A 6,000-nucleotide genomic window follows, 5' to 3' on the forward strand; every position below is an offset into this window, starting at 1 on the left:
TATGGTCAGAAGCAGTTAAATGCGAATTTCAAAGCAAACCCTGTGTTTTACGTAAACGACATGCATTTAGAGTTAGAGAGCTATCTCCATTGGGGTTTCTTTGCCTTGTTGCCTATTCCAAACTGAACTTACCAAAAGCAGAAGTCAAAGATCAGGAAGCAGATCTACTCTTGCTCTCGTGCAGACTACTAACCTAAATCCTTAACCTCTTTAAGTCAAAGCATTCAAGGCAAATCTAAAATAAATGATCTTGTGATCGTGGGCAGTGAAATAAGTATTGTGTATTATGATATAAAATAGTACTATTTTGATATTGTCTCATTTTCTATACTTGCTGCAATGCCTGAGACAGTGCGTGTGTGTGTGTGTGTGTGTGTGTGTGTGTGTGTATGTGCATGTGTGTGTGTGTGTGTGTGTGTGTGTGTGTGCGTGTGCGTGTGTGTGCGTGTGTGTGCGTGTGTGTGTGTGCGTGTGTGTGCGTGTGTCATCAGCCACCACTGTCAAAGAGGTGACGTCATGAACTTCTCCTCACCTGTGCGGATGGCTGGCTGTGTGTGAGCGGGCCGGGTGTCCCATGCACCCCTTGTCTTTGATCCTGGCTCCAGCAGCTCGCAGTCCTTCCTGGTATGCAAACATTCCCCCGCTATCAGTGTGAACATCGCATAAATAGTCAAAATGATTGCCATTCAGCAGCTTCAGAGCCAAAACAACGGGGAGAAATTCCCCCCACATGCAAGACTAAGGGCAGGGACCCTGAACACCTTGCCTCATCCCTCTCATCACGAGCGCCATTCATCATTAAAAAATATGGAGTTAAAATCCAGCTTTTCATACCGGTTCGGAAACTGACTGAAATATCTGACAAGGCTACTGGTAGGCTGTTCTGTGTGGCTGTAAGTATATAGGGTCTGCTTGCCAGTGAAAGGGTTAACACATAACAGCTGAACTTTGCTTAAGGGGACCTGTTTGCTGTTGCTATGGATGTTAAATGTTGCCATAAAGGATATTTTGGAATATTTTTACATGCCATTTCCTTCCAGCAGAGCCGTCTCCCTGAACTGCTGTAAGTCATGGCCCTGTTTAGCAGAGAGGAGATTTATTGGACTTGGACTTGACCACTCGCGCAGCACGGCTTAGAACACATGGAGGATCTGGACCGGCCAGAACAACACGGGAGTCCAAAAAATGCACAGTGCGTTGTGTGTATATATATACTATACTGCATATACATATGAAAACGTTTATGACGCAACTGCTTGAAGCCGTTGATTAATAATCTATTGGAGTAGAATTGGAGTTTTTTTTTTTAAAGAAACCAGCTAAAATCTCATTGCATGTTTTTTATAATTTACAACACGTCACAAACAAAGTGCCACAAGTGACACACACTGAAAATGTGCTAAAGTCCTGTCCAACGCAGACCCTGAAAGAAATGCAGATTCCCGAGCTGCTTCTGGAGTCGCGCTGCTCTCTGTTCAGGAAGCCCCGAAGTCTCGGAGGGCGAACTAGCTGGGAGACAGACCGTTTGCGGATATATTTATGTTTCTTAATGGCAAAGCTTTCCTCTAGGAGCTTCCCAGGGGTGCGGTAGTCGGGGCCATATTAATGTCAGGCCTGCCACTATTCATTACCATTAGGGGTCATAGTGTCTGTCTGACACCTTCCCCTGAAGAGCAAACACACACAGCCCCCCCGTCCCCCCCCACCATACACACACACATCTGTACAGACAGATACACACTGCCATGTAGGAATATGCACACAACATCTCCCATACACAGCGTCTCCCAAACACAGGTCCACTCTATTCTCACACACACACACACACACACACAAACATACAGTTTGGAGACCCCAGCAACAGTGGCTAGATGAGAGAGTGATGGAGCTGTAGTCTGGGGTCTTTGTAGCTTAGCCAAACAGTAATATTATCAATCAGTGTTTGTCTGGGGGGTGCAACTGAGAAGAAGGGAGGGGAGGGAGGGGGGGGGGGTTAGCGGGGGCCTGACGACGAGTCTTGGCCGCCAGCCAAGTCCCTCTCACTCTGCCTGGTGCACAGTTTTAACAGGTCTGATTTGAGTGACCTGGGGAAGCACTTTAATGACCAGCGTTTCAACGCGGCACGACTGGGTGGTCCGAACGGCCGGTGGGGGCACACATATTATCATATCCAGTGCCTGATATGTGTAGCGCATTGATGTTACAGTAGAGCAACAAACAGTTCCCCTCCTCCCTCCCTCCTCCCTGTGTGTGAACTCACTGATGAGGTCATAAAGCATATTTACACAATGGGTCCAAATTGCAGGTCGCTTTTGGAATATTTCCCACAGATCCCCCCTTTGTGCTTCCATTTTTGGAGAGCTGCTTTTTGAGAAAAGCTTCACTCCATTGAGGCTGTATGGTGAGAATGCTGTTTTAATCATCCTATGACTTAGCAACACAACAAGAAAAGGTGATGAGTGACGCATATAACGCAATATCACGCAGAAGTATTTATTTTATTTTCATTTCATCTTTTCATCTTTTTCATCATCTTTTTTCCCCCCTTTGACTTTGTTATCGCATGACTTTTTTTCCGCCTTTGTTCCTTGGAACTGCAGGGTGTCCTGTGCAGATACGGAGATACCTTTTCACTAGTCGGGCCTTTAGAAATGTCCCAGAGTTTTATGGGTACCGCGGCGCCACAACCTGAGAGTTCACCTTCAGTCGGATCCTGCCCCGCACAAGCCCCCGAGAGTCGGACTGTCCCTCTCTCTCCCTCACTCGGACTCATCTGCGATCAATCAGCCGTTCTGTTTAATATGCGCTTGCAACGTTTGCCCTGCCTCCACCCCCCCACAGCTCCTGCCAGCTTTATGGCGAACACTGTGTCGGCATCGCGATTTTAAAGAGTTCTCACACTCGACACAGTTATCAAGTTTGTGTGCTGGAGTGGCTCGGTGGAAAAGAGGCTTGTTTTAGTTTGTGCTTTCTTGTGGTGGTTTTTCTGTGTTGCTGGCAGAAATACATTTCCAGTGTTGAATATGAAATGATACGTATATACGATACCTGATGGAACTATGTTGGAACAACATTGGAAAATTGCTGGACAATTAGTACACAATGGAAGCCTGTGCACCTATCTTTTCTTTGGCTCCTTGTATGACTCATAGCTGTTAATGTGATTACAATGAGGGTGGTGTGCAAAATATTTATGGATTAAAATTTCCACTGAAGAAAATAATGTTTCCAATTACCGCCACCCGTGTTTGTAGCGGACAAAAAATGCTGGGTTAGATGAATGTGTTTCAGCCACAGCCATTTGGATTTATTTATACTACACAAATGAAAAAAATATTTCTCTAATTATGGTAAATGCTAAGCTGCTATTTCATGTGGAATTACTCATGTTTGATGCCAGAGGTGATAAGGCACTTTTGAAGTGGCACTGTATGTAGTGTAAACTGTTTCTTTTGAGTTCAGTCACGAACCAAAATGACTCCTGTTTCACAACTGGGAATACAAAATGGCACTTCAGCAGTTGGGTCCGCTACCAAGCTCTCCTTAAACATCTTTTCCTGCAACTAAATTTAGCCGCGTAATAGGGCCAAGGCGCTTCCCTTTCTCCAAACAAATATGCCCTCCCTGTGGAGATGCATTATGTGGAATAACAGAGGGTGAAATACAAGGGCATGGCTCAGTCAAAGACTTACACACTGAGACACACTAGGAGGAGTGGATGGAAACCAGCAATAAAACACAACATGTCAGTCTCTGGATTTGTCATGATAGTACTTTTCAAGACATTTATCATCTAAGTAAGAAGCATAGCCATTCCCATTTATAGGTTTTAAAGGCGGGCAATATGCACCTGCTCAAAAGACTGTTCAGATATCAAAAGTAAATGTGTCAAAAGACTGTTCAGACATAAAAAGTAAAAGTATTGATTTAGCAAGTAACTATTTGCTAAATTGACAAGTAAAATGTCTTTATGGATACTAGGCACTATCTAGGTATTATGTATTATATTATATGACCCACTGACTGTATAAAGTTAAATATATACAGCCTATGGTATGACCAACTATGAATAATTTATTGCACTTGTTCATCACCTCATTCATTCCATTAAGTCTGTAGCCACACTATTCTGTTCCCAAAATAATCCCATAATGCCCAATGTTTCGTGATTGTAAAGGCGCTGAAGTGACTCGAGACAACGACCCGACGCTGGTTCTGCTCCCGCGGTGAGAGAGCCGATTTGTTTCAGCTGGACTGTCTGCAGTGTAAATGCTCATTAAACCGTTTCACATGACCGCCAGGATGGACAAAGACAGACATGTTTAAGTAGAGTCCAGTCGCGGTCCGAACCTATGGGTCACATTTAATTGCACTTGCATTAATCTGTTTTATTTCTACTAATGAGTGCAGCCATAAATTTAACTGTTGCAGAAGGAATTTTTATGGCTCTCAGCCATCTTTTGATCAGGTAATGAAGGTCTTTTGGGGGCTGGGCGCCGAGGCCATCTTTACTGTGTACAGTAGAGAGTCCGGTTACCGACAGGTTACGTTTTCTCCACTCATTAGGGATTCTCCGAGGGAGCTAATGTGTCGACAGCTCTGCAAGAGCTAAAAAGGTGTGTTGGTGTGAGTTACTACATGGCTCAGATTGGAGCCACTTTCCCCGGGGTGGAGTCTTCATTAGATGCTGTGACTTCTAGTGCATTAAAAAAGCCCTCTAAACCCGCATCACAGTCCACTGACTAATAAAAGAGTAGCATTGCCATATCTAAATCTTGGGGTGGGTGGTTATTCATGTTTTTAAGCCTGAAGCAGTAATCAGACATGCAACTATAATATCCCCAGTTGTCTATTTAATTGACTTGAGTTTTGTTGAAGTCACTCTGAATTAAGAAAAAAAATATATACTGTATATATATCACTATGACATAAAAAATACTTACATAATTGTTTAACATTTTCACATGATGTATGGTGTGAAACCGTAAATATTATGTCAACAGATCATCTGCAACCCATCTCAGCCTCCTCCCAGCCCCCTGACACAGCATCTGCGGATGGCCCAAAGCATTCCTCCAGCCCATTGACTGTGGAATGGCTGGCCGAGCATCGTGCACGTTCTCTACACAAACACACACACGGGCCGACCTGCACGGTGCGTCCCAGGACTGGTCGAGACTGGGGAGCCGCAGCGCTGAGATTGCCTCTGACAGCTGTTTCCTGCTCCCTAACTACACACAGCTGCTATTTCCAGGAGAGGGCATCTTGGCGTTGTAGACATTGCCAGGGGTCAAAGGGAAGAAAAATAATGCCGTTTTAATGGTGACCCAACAACTTGGACCACCAAGGTTTCGGACGTCCGCAGCGCACTCTGCAGGGTGCGTGGACGTATGGAAAGGTAAATACCGGAATGCTGGGAGCGTTGTAGCAGAACACTCCAGAGGACATCAGTTCTCGGTGTTATTGACATTGACGTTGATAAACTTCTCTTTGTCATGCAACTGCATTAGTCCATCAATGCCCTTTGTTCACTGGAGGCAGAAAACATATAGGATACTGCAGCACCAGTCGTATCATCTTCTTAAACAAACTGCCACAAAGACATGTCATAGCTAGTTCATGCGCAATGCATGTTACTCTCCAGAGTTCAAAAGATATTTGTGGTAATTTCTGGGAAAGAGTCTGGATGTTTGGCTGCAGTCGCTTCAGTAAATATTGGTTTAGGTTGTTTGAGCTTCCTCAACAAAATAAACATTTTACATATTGAGTAGATTAGCATTCTTATCTGACCTGGATATTGTTTAATAGCATGAGAACAAGTCTTTACTTCGCTTGAGTGGCCGATCTGGAGACCACCCTAAGAACTAACATGGCTGTCTGTTCCCCATCAGCTTTGAGTGTTTGTGTCTTTTTTAAATGTGCCATATATGATGGCTATCAGGCCTTTTTTATATTGTTTATCGGATGTGATGTCAACCTTTATCAAAGACTTGACCTGAG

The 6,000-nt window shown here is 44.3% G+C and overlaps 1 long non-coding RNA gene across 2 annotated transcripts in view; it reads left to right on the top strand.

The window, feature by feature from the left end:
- Positions 1–5,764, top strand: part of LOC134068073 (uncharacterized) — a 59,197-nt gene extending 53,433 nt beyond the window's left edge. For both annotated transcript variants that reach the window (XR_009936588.1, XR_009936589.1), the window contains exon 5: positions 5,004–5,764. This is a non-coding gene — a long non-coding RNA (uncharacterized LOC134068073). The remainder of the gene's footprint in view (positions 1–5,003) is intronic.
- The last annotated feature ends 236 nt before the right edge of the window (positions 5,765–6,000 follow it).

The sequence above is a fragment of the Sardina pilchardus genome, chromosome 20, assembly GCF_963854185.1.
Source record: "Sardina pilchardus chromosome 20, fSarPil1.1, whole genome shotgun sequence".
NCBI lineage: Eukaryota > Metazoa > Chordata > Actinopteri > Clupeiformes > Clupeidae > Sardina > Sardina pilchardus.